The sequence below is a fragment of the Corvus brachyrhynchos genome, unplaced genomic scaffold (assembly GCF_000691975.1).
Source record: "Corvus brachyrhynchos isolate BGI_N302 unplaced genomic scaffold, ASM69197v1 scaffold126, whole genome shotgun sequence".
NCBI classification, from domain to species: Eukaryota; Metazoa; Chordata; class Aves; order Passeriformes; family Corvidae; genus Corvus; species Corvus brachyrhynchos.
In genome coordinates this window covers 10,846,031-10,861,503 of record NW_008239283.1, presented here as the reverse complement: position 1 = coordinate 10,861,503, position 15,473 = coordinate 10,846,031, and the positions used below count along the sequence as shown (strand labels likewise).

At 39.5% G+C, this 15,473-nt stretch overlaps 1 protein-coding gene across 1 annotated transcript in view; it reads right to left on the bottom strand.

Moving 5' to 3' along the window:
• The window catches only part of CNTNAP5 (contactin associated protein like 5), a 272,802-nt gene that overhangs the window by 156,750 nt on the left and 100,579 nt on the right, over positions 1-15,473 (bottom strand). The window lies entirely within an intron of this gene.

Genomic DNA, 15,473 nt, shown 5'->3' with positions numbered 1-15,473 from the left:
ATTAGGGAGGAGCAGGAGGGAAAAGAATACAAGAGGCACCTGTCAAAATTATCCTCCCATAACATATTATCTGAGCAAGTGACAGCTTTCCATCTCATCACTCCACGCCCTAATGGAAAAAAAAAAAAAAAATTCATCTACAAAGAGGTAGTTAAACTTCCCTATACAGCAAAGATTAAAATGACTGGCTGCAGTGATCAAGCAGGAGTCCTACTGGGACTGCATTACACTTGTTACTTACTGAGGGGCTGACTGCTGTGCTCCAGCAATGCAGCGTCTGCCTGGGCTCCTGAGCATTATTTAGACACCTCTGAGCTACTGGCAGTTTCTGCACAAGCAGGGCAGTCCAGGGGAGAGGAGATGCAGTAATGTGTCAGGGTCCATACTAATTCATCACTTCCCTAAATGATCTGCTCAAGTGAGAAGGTTATTTGCTGCTAATCCACCCCATTACACTGCGTGCATACCTTTCTGTCTGGTTAGTTACTTTCCAAATACAGGAACAAATGCTGTTAACAACATCATTAACATCAGATAGATGACTGCCCAAAGTAAACTACATTTATATTAAGGATGCTGCTTATTATCCTTCTGCTGACAGGTAGTAGAACTAATCACAGATTTTTCAATAAAATCCACCATTTTTACATCATCAAAATATTTTGCAAGCAAAAGCATTTAAAAAATTTTAAATAATAGCCATTAAGATGATCTATATAATATTATTTTCTAAATAGGTCTGCATCAAAATAAAAAACGTGTATAATGATGGTGACATTAGCAACATGAGGTTTCTTGGGTCCCTTAAGGACAGTGAAACATTTCTATTTATACCAAAGAAAATGAAACAAAATATTGGAGAACTTCTTAACCCTTTGCACATTTTTTTCCCCATTCTGATTCACCCCTAGAAAATTCTAATTTATTCTCTGGCTATGTTCAGCAGCACCTTTCTGTACTGAAATGGACAGTTTCATCTTTAAACAGTTCAAATTAGTGTCAATCTGTTTCCAGAGTCTGCCAGACTGTACCTTGGCAAAGTCTGAGACACTGTATCCACCAGAGACCTTTCCCAATAGGCATCTTGGGTAAAGTGATCTCTTTTGAAGAAAAACAAATTTACCAAATGGATAATACATGAGCTACATCACTTGACTTCAGGATGGAAAATGGTCTCTGTCTTCTTCCATTTCCTCATAGAGATGTAGCCCAAGTGCCTGATCCAATCTGTAGTTGGGCAGGTTGCCCTTCTTCTTCCCAGCAATGAACCAAGTGCAATTTCCTTACCCTACTGAGACACTCTTTGCATACATATGTGAAGTTGCACCTCGCATAATTGCATTCCATTGATGGAGAATGGATCCCTATCCTTAGATTTTAGAATCAGCTTTGTCTTGGGAGCACCTGGAGGTGAAGCTGTTATCGCTGTTAATATTATCACTGCTACATAAATAAAGAATAATAGAAGCAAGAAGCAGCAAAATTAAACCTGTAAATTACAAGTCTAAGCTAAAAGTCGGCAGCTAATTCCTGCTTCTGTTCAGCCTCCTGTACTTTATCTTAAAGGCAATCCTACATAAAGGTAGTATTTTAAACTAAATCACAACAAGGATAAATATTTCTCTAGTACCTTGACTAGATTAACCCTAGCCAACAGACTGAAACTGCTCTTCTGCTGCCAACACTAATCATAGATTTCAGCTGTTCTGCATAAATCTCATAGAGACCTTCATGCTTTACATTAAATTAGTGGGATTAACAATGCAGTGAATGTGTTTATGTCTGGCAGTGCTGGGGAACTCTGGGAACCTTCCCTGTGTTTAGCCTCATCAAAGTACATTTAAATAGCTAGTGCTGTACACTCAGTGTCTCTCTGGTTGTAATTTGCCAGACGGATCCAGCAAGATGACACCAGAGAGGTGTTAGTTATTCCATGCAACAGTGACCTCAGATGAATACCGTGCTTCATTATCTTAGGATATTTCACTGTTATAGTTTGATAGCATTTTCATTTGGATCAGATCCCTGTGGAAGGAGGAAGATAGGTAGGCTTGATTTTCTCCAGTGTTCTATAATGCACTGAAATGCAGGTGCCTACACACATTTTTTGTTATGCCCTCCTCCCCCCAGCCCCATAGCAACTTCCATAAGGAAGAAAAGACAGGTTATCGTTGTAGGCAACTCCCTTCTGAGAACAGAGGGTTCAGTACTCTGGACAGATCCTCTTCTTACGAAAGTCTGCTGCCTCCCTGGGGCCTGGGTTAAGGACATCACCAGGAAAATTCCCAGCCTGGTACAGCCCTCAGATTAGTACCCATTACTGCTCTTCCATGTGGGTGGCAATGAAGCCACAATCTCACCCTTCAGAGCAGTGAAACCATGCTCATGCACATCAGCCATAGTCTTGGCCTAGTGAGTTACACAGTCTTGTCTCTACCACAGGAGGGCTAAACTTAATTGACAAATCTTCCTCCTAGAAAACCATTACTGTAATGCTTGCAGCATCCCACATTTGAGTCTTGTCATTCCACTTTCACACTGAGGTCCATCACTGAACCACATTAAATTAATCTTGAGGACACTAAAGCAACTTAAAGAAACCACATCTCTTCCTCCTGCAATAGGGTAAGATGAGCTTTTGCAGCATCTTGGCAGGCGGACATGCAATGTCTTCCAAATGCATGTCTGCCCATTACGTTTTGACCACACATTTCATTACACCAACCACACCAAACAATCCTCAGCAGTAGGCTCTGAAGATCATGATGTTGTCTAAAATACAGCACAAAAAAAAAAGTAACTTTCTGTTAGTGATCCAAGAAGGAGGCCTGAAATTCTGACTCTGAGGTGTAATTTTTGCCGGCATACAAATAATACTTGTTACTGTTGTTATGGTAGGACATACGGCATCGTGACACACTTGGCAGGTCCAAGATGACATCAGACCATCAATAAAAACTGTTCTATTACTTTTATTTTAGAAATTAGAAGAATATGGGAGCTTTTCAGCGAGTTTGAAATGCCAGCGCTTGTAAAAACATGTTTTGAAATGAGCATTACCCCCATGTGGATGAACGCAAGGGAAGGAACAAGAAGTTTCTTGCAACAAGAAGAGTTTCTATGCAAGAGATGTTTCTGTAAATGTGCAAACTGGGATGCATTATGCTGGACTGTCCCTAGGACCTTCAATAACAGTTTCATTCTTGTCCTTTCCCCAAGGAGGATCATCCTACAGAGTCTGTGTCTTTGCATCCTCTAACAGCAAGATATGTGATGCTGATTTACACAGCAAGATCACCAGTTTTTAAGCAGTCGTAATGGATAACCCATAGGAAGGCAAACAAAGACTGCAAGTTGTCATCCTCTGCTGTACACCTCCATTTAAGAAAGGAACAACAAATAATGAGGTATGGAAATACTCCTCAACCTTACATGCCATGGCACTAGGTTCAGGAGCCTCCCATGCCATTTTAGAAATGTAAGCATATTAAGAAAATGAATTCATTTCTGTATAGACCTGCAGCCCAGTATTTACTTCAACAGATACTTTTTTTTTTTAAAAGAAATCAAATCAGAGTAACAGCTTCAGTGAAGGGAAATTGCTTAAATGAAGGGAAAAGTAGAATTATATTTTAAAATGCCATGTCAATAATTTCAATAAAATGCCTCAATACAAATTAAGAGGCATTATAATTAATTTACTCTGCACTGGTGCGGCCTCAACCTTGAGTCCCATGTGCCATTTTGGGTGCCACAGCATGAAGATATTAAGCTGCTAGAGAGTATCCAAAGGAGGGCCACGAGGATGGTGAAGGGTCTGGACAGGAAGCCATGTGAGGAGTGGCTGAGGTCCCTTGGTCTGATCAGCCTGGAGAAGAGGAGACTGAGGGGAGACCTCACTGCAGTTACAACTTGCTCATGAGGGGAAGAGGAGGGGCAGCACTGATCCCTGCTCTGTGGTCACAGTGACAGGACCCAAGGGAACAGCGTGAAGCTGGGTCAGGGGAGGTTTAGGCTGGATATCAGGAAAAAGTTTTTACCTAGAGGATGGTTGAGCACTGGAAAAGGCTCCCCAGGGAAGTGGTCACAGCACCAGCCTGACAGAGTTCAAGAAGCATTTGGACAATGCTCTCAGGCACATGGTGTGACTCATGGGGTGTCCTGTGAAGGGCCTTGAGTGGGACTCAGTGATCCTGATGGGTCCTTCTTACTCAGCATATTCTATGAGTCTATAAATTGAACAGTCTGCTTTTTCAGAGACCTTTCTTACCACTCCTTTTGTAAGTTGTCCTTTTTCCTTTCACTTCCATACAGTTTTTCCCTAAATCATAGCTAGGTAAACACTAAAAACTAGAAATCTTGGAAGCCTCTCCAATGGTATCAGTATTTCCCATTGAAGTATGGCAAAAGATGTGGGAGTTGCGGAGAGGGGGAAGTATGGGAAAAGAGGAGGGAGTTGAGGAGAGAGGAAATCAATAGCTCCTTAACAAGCCCTTCTCCTCAGGTGTGAAATCTAGCACACAGGGCTCTTTTATTCTTTTTATCTCCTGATCATAGGTGAAAGAAAGGATCAGTGAATAGGATCCATGAAAGAGCTCGCCTTTAGAACAAGAAATAAGAACACCTAACATTTTTTGCAAATATTAAGATGAAGGCATTGTGTTTAAGGTGTTTTTATCCTGAAAGCAGTATGAGTAGCTACCCCTTGAAAAGTAACAAAGAAGGGAAGAAAGAAGCAAGTGTTTTCAGGCAATGCAACCCACAGAGTGGAAAATTAACCTATTACAGGATTTCCTTTCAAACCTTTTGCACACATCGAGGCCTGAATAATAAGCTGGGCTAGGATGTATGTTCACAGCTCAGTCTTCAGAGATGAACTTGTTCTCTAACTAACAGAAGATAACTCTGTAAATATACAAATTTAACTTCTAATAAAGAAGGACACTGAAATTCCCTCAAGTGCTTCTGCAGCAATGCTACAGTCTCATGCACATTTGAACTCACCAAGTTTCTGCAGCAGAGCATTAATGAACACCTCAACCACCATCCATCTGGAGAACACACAACTTTGACAGCAGTTCTTTAAAACACCACTAAATCAACACATTATGACTAAAGGAAAATGCAGCAATTCTGCAGGCTCCCAGATTGTTTATTATATGGTATCCTTGGAGAGTCAGATTAGCATTTTCAAAAAGTCCAATTTCTCCCCATACTGGTATTCATGTGCCTTGCTGAGGAATGAATTGTGCCAAAATCCATACTCTTGATTACAGGAGAGAAATGGACAAAATGCACTCATTTTAATCAGCAAAGCACAGCCTCGGGATATTTAGGCCAAGCCTGTCAACACAGGTCTCTATGGTTATGTCAAAGGCACATGTGCTCACTCTGGAAGTGTAACTAACCTGGGTTATGCCTTGTGTGTTCAAAAATACATCCCAGCAGACATACAAGTGGAAAGCAGCTACATGGAGGAGGCAGTAAAGGGTACAAAGTTTGTACGGACGGAGTGGGAAACACTGGTAAAAAGAAGGGTGCTATGTTTAAAAGAAAGGTTAGAAGCCAATAGGGACAGTGAATTACTACTGACCACCCTAACATCAATATGGATTGAAATTCTTCCACATTAGTCTGACAGGTCTGGGTTATCAAACACATGACCATGTGATGTCATTTCACTCAATGGTAGATAAGGCATTAATAAGAGATCCAAAAGACTAGAGAAAACAGAGAGAAGCCTTTTTCAGCTTTGAATAGAGTGAAACTGTCAGATCATCTTAAACTTCAAATTTTAGAAATCAGAAATGTGTAATTGCTGGAGTTGGTAAGCAAGGTATCCACACACAGAAATAATGTGTTCTTTAGACTTAACCAGCACTCAGGATGAAAACACTGCTATTGAGGAGCTTCTCTGCAAAACTGGCCACACAAAACTGTAATCCAACACACAAATGCAGAACTACACACATACACACAAAGTATTATTTTAAAGCAGAGATTAACTTCAAAAAACAAAATACATAAAACCTAGGATTTGTTAGTTAGAAATTAAAAGTAACAACAGGATAAGTATTTTAAAGTCATCCTATTGGAGATTTAAAATAGATCAAAACCACTTATGCTGAAAACAAATTTCTTTAAAATGAAAGAAGTAAAAACCATCTGGTAAAATCAGAGACTGAGAAGCTATTTTAAGTAGGAAGACTTTCCTCTAAAGAAGAAGTCACAATTAAAGGATAAAAATGGAAATTGGGATCAGCTCTGTAAGTACAGAATACCAGCATAACACAGAATTTAAAAATTTTTAGAGCATTTGATACAAGGCGTAAAAAACCAGCAATAAATACCCCTATGAACATATGATAGGAAAAAAAGCCCAACTAATAAAAATGCTACAAGACAGCCTTGAAGAAGACAAGGCCATAACTGAGATGGTGAATCAATTCTTTTCATCAGAGCAGAGTGTAGGATACAGCTTAGGGTATTTCCAACTCTAGGCTCTTTTTCCATTATGGGCGAGGAAATTATTTTAAATTGAAGTACTGAATTAGCATATAAAATAAAGAGAGAAAATCCACTAAGCTCAATTAATATTCTTCCACAATTCAGAAATTCAATATAAAATTGCTCAACTACTAGCCATGATAGCTATCCTATCAAGGAAATTTACTTCATTAGCAGAGAAACAGAAGGTGGCAAATGCAGGGGCACATTTTAAGAGGCTTTAAGACAGACCGTGGTACCCACAGACAAATAAATCCATAAATTAGTAGAAATTATTTTAAAAATCAGAATAAACAAACAAGCAGATCCTTATATAATGATTAAAAGACATCTTGTTTGTTAAGAGGGAATACAGACCTTAAAATTTTATTATTAGCCTTCAAAGGAAATCAGTTTATGGATTAATAATGACGCTATAATTTATACCATGCACTTGCATTTCCATCAACTTTTGTTGAAAACCACTGAAAGAAAAAAGAAAAACCAAACCAAGCTCATATATGACAAAAGAAAATGTGCATTTATGGGAATCTAGTCTGTTCTATGCTATTTCTGGCTTCCTAAATGTCATACTGAAGAAAACATGGAGCACAGAGAACTAACACAACTTTGTGATAACACAAAAGTTGTTGGCTTGTCAAAATAAAGACTGACAGAAAAGTTGCACGAGGATCTGATGATATGGAATGATCAGGCAGTAAAATGGAAAATAAAGAGGATCAGCAAATATAAAGCACCACACCACACAGATAAAATCATCCTCACCACACACCCACTCTGAAATACATTGGAAATCTGCTGCTGTCATTCAGGAATCTTGAAGCCTGGTAAACTGCTGGATGCAGACATCAGTTCTGGACTCAAAAGGGCCAAAAACCCAAAGAAGTTATTAGGAATTGGAAGAAAAAAAAAAAAAACAACCAGCTGTCCAAAAAGTATCAAAATTACTTTATCTATTAACAGTTAATGTGACCCCAACTTGAAAACTGGGAAGCTTTTGTCTCTCCATTTGACAAATGTATAGTTGAACTAAAAAAAATAAATACAGAAAACAGCCACAAAGTAGGCCAATGGCACAAAATATCTTCAGAATGTTGAAAGATTAAACACATTGGGGTTTTTTAGCTTGAAAATTGATGTCTGAAGTACAATACAACACGGAGTTATAAAATAATGAATAACAGACATAGCAGGAGATTGGGGAATTATTATTCATGTTTACTAGAACATGAAAGCCAAACACCCAACATAATTTTCAGAAAACTTGTGGACCCAGCAGCTTTTGTTTTGCTAGGGATTTCTAGACGTGTTCTCTAGTCAGATTTCTAGGTCTGTCTATATGAAATGTCAAATCTATCGCTAAGTTGTACTGATCTCTTCACCAACCCTCTAAAGAAAGAACAAAACCTCAGAAACCACAAAACTAATAAAACACATAAGCTGTTAGATAAAGGGGTATATTGAGATTCAGAATTATTCAGTGTCTCAGAGCATATACTGACAGAAGAGTTGAAAAACATCTATTCCTTTTCCCCCAGAGAAACATATTAAAGAAATTTCTTATTTGAAGCTGGTGACATTTCATAGGAAACTGTGAATAAAAAAACCCCAAAAACACCACGACAAAAAGCCAACTAATTTTATTTGTGAACTATTTATTCATCGGCTTATTTTCCAATAACTATACTGAACAGAAGAAATCTGAAAAACAATAAAAATCTAATTTAATTTCAAAGTTTCTCTTTGAAAAATGTGACCAAAAATGATCCTTTTCCTTGAACAACAAAACACAGTACTGACACAGGTAGTTTTTCAAAGTGAAAATTTATCCATAAATTGACTAGTCAGAAGCAGGGATCGTAACTGCAAAGTTATTTGGAAATCAAACACAGACCTGGAATCATGGTCCATCAGTTTCCTTCCCCTCCCTCCTAGCTGCCCATCCTTACAAACTCTATCGCACTTAGGAAAATTCAGAACTACATGGGCATCCACACTACTGAAAAAAAATGAATGTTAGTGCTTTGTTTTAATGACATCATAATTTCTCAGAATATATACTTTAAACAGACATTTCTGCCTCAAATCCATTCAGAATTAAAGAATTGAAGATAATTACTTGAACATTTTCATACAGCTCTTACCAAAAAAATCTTCATCTTTGGGCTGGATGTACCTTGCAGGTGCCCCTGCTGGGGGTGAGGGTGGGGGGGATTCACCAGAAAGCTGCCTGCAACCTCAGCAGACCAAATTTGCCCAGTTGGCCCAGTTTCCAGCAGCATTTGATGCCTGCCAATGTGCACCAAACTCAGTCGTGAGTGTCTCAGCTCCCCCATCTCTGGAATACTTTAATTATGCAAGCACCCAGACAGCTCTTCCTCCAATACCCACCCCATGTTCCTATGCTGGGACAAACCCAAAACCCTCCAACTGCCCATCAGGGAGAGAAGAAAGGGAGAGGGGGTGTGGGGGATGCATGAAGACTCATCCATTGTCACCATCATTTTGACTAAATTGATGCTACAAAAGCAGCACCTTTCTTTAATAAATCTAATTTATGCCATTGTTCTGCCATGGCTTAGACAAGTTCAGCTGCACCCCAGCAAGGACGATCACTCATTTATCTTCCGAGTCTCCAAGATGTAGGGCTTTATCACAGCCACCAGGAACTACCACACTTGGCAGCTCTCGGGGATTTGCTGACTATCTCCAAGGTTCTCAACCAGTATTGCCAGCTCCAAATCCAAACAGATGGAGATGGACAAAGTGGGGAAACACTCCACCTTCTGGGCCTTCCAGCTACACTACCAGCCTCCCCTACCCAGTGGAGAGCAGCTGGCAGAAATCAGGAGGGCCAGGACAGACTCCTAATGCTCACAAGAGCTCCCATTACCTACTAAAGAAAACAGAACTGAACATTTGAAGCAGATGAACTCTTCTTTCTTTTTGTGCCTCAAAGGTAGATAGAAAAGACATGGTCTATTTCTAAGGTCACCCTAAGTGTTATTTTTCACCACAGTTGGGCCAAAAGTCACAAACTCTGCCCTTCCTGACCATAACAACCCAAAGTACAATCAGATCACCCCAAATACAAACTTCTTCAAACACCTTCCTGGGCTGCAAAGGGCAAGTTCCATGGCTGGTGCTTAGGACAATGTGTGAGTTGATCTGTGCCCCACTCTACACAAAGGAAACAATGGCACAGAGCCAGGAAAACCTACTTGGGAGCTCTGACAATTAGAGAAAATTAAATTGGACTTGAAAGGTTTTGGACCCCATTGGTAACAAATGTTACAAACTAACCTAACCTGTGCTGGAGATCCCATTAATTACGTATTTATGTATTAATTTCTCTTTCAATGAGCTTTATCAAGCCATTCCCATCCCAAACTACCATAAAACTGAGAGATTGGTGTCCCCCTAGACAAAGAGAAAAGGCTTTGCCAGCTGAGTTGGAGGTCTCTTTAAAGGAGAGACAGTACCACTTGATAGCTTTGCTCTGTCATGATTTGTTACAAAATCATAACCTCAAATCAAGGATCCACCAGGAACTTAGCAAACCATCTTAATTTATCACTTGCACAATGAACCATTCCTAACTGGATTGCAGGGGGGTTGAGCAATCAATCTTCTTAATTGCCTTCACTCAATTAAAAAAGATTTCTGTTATTTTTAGGAATGTTTGGTTTTGTTTGTTTTTTAACTCAGAAGTAAAATGTTTTATTTACGTAAAACACCCTAAAAAACTCAATCTTCTGTTGAATAAATCCTGCATTTGTAAACACAAAAATAAAATCCATGCCCACATAATGGAACAGGATTGAGAGGTGAAAAAAACGAAGAAAAAAGACAAGGCAATGAGAATGTTTAAAACTGGGACTAAGTCTTTCAACTCATATGATTTCATGTCTAGAGGGATTTTTTATGACCCTGTCTTCATTTCCACAACTTTGTTTGGCTAGCATACACTCACCCTGCAGATGTGTAAGCAAAGGGCTCTCCACGTTGGCCCAGGAAACTGGAAAGGGCTGTAGCATGACCTGTGTTTATTTGTTATGCTGATGCTATAGTGGCTCTCAAATAGCCACTTGGACTCCTGCAAAAGACTAACTGCAATATAAACAAATCCAGATGGCTTTGTTTTGACATATGCAGAATCTTGAATCTGCCATCGGACTGATGTGAGAAATCTCTAGCTTTCCACCATCCAATTAAATAAAAATAGCCTATTTTTACTGCTCAGGCAGATGAGCACACAGCACTCACCAGGGTAATATCGGGGCATTTTAAACTCTCTCCAAAGATCTGGAAATCCTAAATGTACGAATTTTTGTATCCCCTTTCTGGGAGTGCACCTAAGCCCTAGTGTTGAAAGACCCATAGCAATTTGGTTAATTGACATTACATCCTATTTCTCCTTTCTTCTAATCTGGCATAAAAATCATCTGGCCCCAGAAGGAGTTAATAATACAACACTACAAAGTGCTTTGTGTCTGTAATAGTATATTTCCTCAATGCATCATGGGAAGAATGTGTTTAACTGAATTATGTAAGTGGAAAGGTTCTGTGTTTTTTTTGATTTTCAGCCTTTCAAGTTTTTTCTCTTTGCTTGTGCTTGTTCATTTTAAATATTAAATGCAGGAAACAGACTAAAACAAGAAAAAAATGAAATAGGGAAACAATAACGTAAATGCATTAAATGCATTACTAACTGCCCCACTATGAACTCATCACAACATTATTAATGTCAACTTGGAAATATGAGCTTTTTTTCCCCCTTTTCCGGGGGTGAGTGGGCATGTGTGGGAAGTGATGTATAGCTGTCATTGAAGCTCCTAAATTCCTAGCTGTAAAAACTTATGTAACCTACACTGAGGAGTGAAAAACCTCTGCTGAGGAGTAAAAGTCTGCCCCACTGACTACGTGTAATGCTATTTTAGGTCACTGAAAATTGTGCCCATTGGACTCTCTCTGGTGACTGTAGCATTACCCAGGGCTAGAAAAGCCATTTCAGATGTGCGTGCAGCAACCACTGCCAAGGCTTTTCATGCATCTACTGCACCACTGACTTGTCTCAGTCATGTTGAGCCAACATTCCCTACCAGCCCTTCACAGAGGCTCTACCAGTCCTTGGCTTTCTGCCTGCTTGCCACAGGAGGTTCCTGCAAACATTTTCAATCCAAATCTTGTATTTGCAAAGCAAGATGGGTTGAGAAGGAGTGAAGGACACTGTTCAGCAGCAGTGGTTAATACAGTGCTAGGAATGCACAAAGCCAGCTCACCTCTCAAGGTTGATGCTGATCTGGACACCAGTTCTCACAAACCCACACTACAGCTGCTGAAATACGTACCACCTTCTGAGAACATGATTAAGGAATGTCACTAAAATGATTCTCAGCAATACATTCTTTCATCACTGAAATTCTGCTCATTTCACTGGGACACACTTTAATCTACACTTGAATTTTGGTTTCCCAGAATGACAGAATGGTTTGGGTTGGAGTGGACCTTAAAGACTACCTAGTTCCAACCCCACAGCCATGGGCAGGGACACATTCCACTAAACCACTTTACTCAGAGGCCCATCCAGCCTGGTCTTGTCTTGGCATTGCTGCAAACAGAAGACAATGCATATTGCTGTAATCACAATTCCTGTGTATATACATGCAAAATGAAAACTGGTGTCACTTGCATCTAAACCCTTTTGCCTTCCACTTCATGATTCAGAATTGTATTTCTCCAATCACAATCATTATGTTTTGGGTGGATGGGTTGTTAAATTAATACGCAATTTAAGAAATGATACTGTAGCAAAGCAGCTTCCAACTAAAACAATTTACACTGCAGATAACAAAGATGCTCTTGCAGTCTATTTTTAGAAAAGAAGCAATACTGCTGCAACTGCCTTTAGTGGTGAATAGCTGTATTAAAAGGCACTCAGGTAGGTTGAGGGGATGGACAGCAAACATTTTAAAAAAATGGGACAGCTGCAACTCTTCAATGTGCAGAAATGCAGACATATAGTAGGAGTTTTTCCACAAGTCTTTTACCCTCCGTTGTTCCTTGAAATAGTGTACAAGAAAATGTATCTAATACATTGCAGTAATATGACACCTTACACTGAACAGCACCTAAGACTCTTTCAGGCTACAACCTGGCACTAAAATTTCCAACATAGCAGTGTGCTCATTCCACCTATCCCAAAAACTTCCTGCTTCCTGGTATCTATGATTTTACATCTGGAGTCTCAATTTCTTGTGCTTCAGTGCTTGTGTATCTTACAGTAACTCTGTTTTGTCCTTAACGACTTGCCAAGTCTGCATAATACTCAGCAATGAATATGAAAATATGAATTAGATTTAACATTATTAGGGATAGTCAGGAAATCACACTTCCTCTCACAAGTGATCTCCACTAACAGCCCAGCCTGTTCTGTACACATCCTGAGGTACCCACAGAAATTATATCCCTTATATGCCATTGAACTACTTCTCATTCTGACACTACAATCACTCAGCTCCAGCTCATCCCACCCGTGCAGCAGGAGGGCTAATTCAGCATTCCTGTGTAGTGTACTTCCAAATGAATGCCACGAAGTGACAGGCTTAGCTGTTGCATCCCAAGCCAATTTCAAGTCACTGTGATCCCACTAAAGTTAGGAAAAGCACATGAACCCCCAGTGTTGACTGAACTGAAAAAAACCTGTCTTTCTCACAAAAGCATCATGTTATTCTCCTATCAAATAACATTTTGTTTCCTCTTTTTTCTTAAAAAAAAAAAAAAAAAAAAATCAGTGATTTTTCCGTGACGCTGAGAAAAAGCATTGTATAATAGATTCTGTTAACTTTGGCATTTGCCAGTCTAAGATGCATTATCCAACCAGACAGAAGTATTTCAGAATTAGCCATTACAGCTATTAGGAGGTTAAATACTAGAAAGAAAGTTCACCAGTCCACCAGTCTGTAGTTTAACATACCTGGACTGCTCTCAGGGTGGGCACAGTGTCTCTGGTGATAACTGAAGTGCATGTACCAAGCTCACTGTTTGTGTGGGTACCTTGGCCTTGTCTCAAAATGCTACACTGCTTACCCATCTTTCCCCTCCCATGCCAACAGAAATTAGCTGCATAAACTGTAAGAAATTTCTAACATTCTCCAGATCCAAGTCCCTGGATTGAACAACAACAGGACACCAGGACTCACTAAGCCATTTATTTTTTTGCCACTTAATCCAGACAGTCCCTGGGTCCTGACTTCTCATCTGTCAAATAGGGGTAAGTAATACCTTGTCAGTCTTTTTCACCTACTTACAGTTCCTCTTAAGGACAAATCATCTCACTTGATGAATGTTCCTGGTGCATGGCAGCACCCAGCTCTGATCTTAGCTGAGCACTCGTTCTACACTTTTGTAAAAGTCCTATAAAGAAATAGCAATACAGAAACATATTATCTTTCTTTCTTGCTAGAGAACCATTATCCAGAGTCTGCCAAGCTATTACTACTAATTGTAGGTGTCCAGAAACTTGAGATCACTCAAAAGAGCTAAAAACTGAAAAAAAAATTATATAATTCAATGTACAGATGGTTTTCAAGGTATACAGAAGCTGCAATGGCTAAACAGTGGATGAAGAAAATGGATAGAGGAGTTGTGAAGTCACTAAAGTTTTAGAATAGAGGCAGCTTGTGAAAGGAAATTAATGGAGAAAGGAAGGAAAGGAAGGAAAGGAAGGAAAGGAAGGAAAGGAAGGAAAGGAAGGAAAGGAAGAAAGATCTCTACTTTAGAACCCTCTTGGGTGTTGCATAATATTTTTATGGAGGCCATTTAAGGGGGAGCCTCTCACCTATAAATTACGCAAACACACAGTGATGATCCCAAGATCCTGTCACATTAACAGTTAGAAGAATTAAACAAACCCAGCATCCAGCATATCACCTAAAAGGTACAGAATCTTCACTTATTTGAAAAGAGAAACTTCAACCATTTTTCCATGGGGTTAAATAAAATAAATATACTGGTTTCAAAGGACATATGCTTGTTAAAACCTGGAGTAACCTTTACTTCTTTGACAAGATAAATATGCTGCTTCCCTGGCTAGAAGTTGAAATTACTGACACAACCTGGACTGTCACATTTTAGAGGATACAAGTGCAATTATTCCACCTGTTATTATTCTTCCTTGTAGCTGCTCTGTGTGCTTTTGATTGAAGGCAGAATTAATAACAATTTGCATGTTAAATTCTTCATCACAGACCCAACTTTTCCATCCCCAGCAAACAGAATTTATGTTTGTAGGGAGGCATCCTAGGAAGGATAAGAGCACCTCCAGGATTGCATTCCCCTTGGGATCTGTCCTCTTAGATCTTGCCCATTATTCAAACAGTTTATCCAACCCAAAAGATTGCAAAGTTCATAGAGTTGATGAGGAGAAATAATATCAATTTTACTGTGGCTTTTCATATTTCAAAATTATCACTTTGTTTTGGTGTTCTTCCTGAAAAAACTCTGATCTAGTTTTCCAGGGCCATTTACCAGTGATCAGACAAGGAAAAAATAGGTTGTAGAAATCTGACAGCAGCAAATATGGGGCTCTCAGCCTAGTTCTGAGCCATGGAAGGCTCAATAAAATCACACAACCAGCTTTGCTTATTCCACTCTTGGTTTAAGATACCAGCACGCTCACACAGCAACACACGCACACCCATTCAATCCACCGTTCCTTGTCAAAAATATTAAGGCTGCCAAGCCTTATTTAAAAAGCTGGGAAGCATCAGCATTCACTTCCACAGGTTCTACTGTGAACTCCTCCCCTCTTCTCTGTTATATGGTCATTTATTATTTCTGCAGGACCCTGGCTTCAGCCAGCAGTGGAGAATGTTTCTGGAAATCTCCAGTACTAGGTGCAGCTCCTCAATAAAACAGGTGTTCCCTCTGACACCTTCATCCTTACATAACTTTTTTTTTTTTGG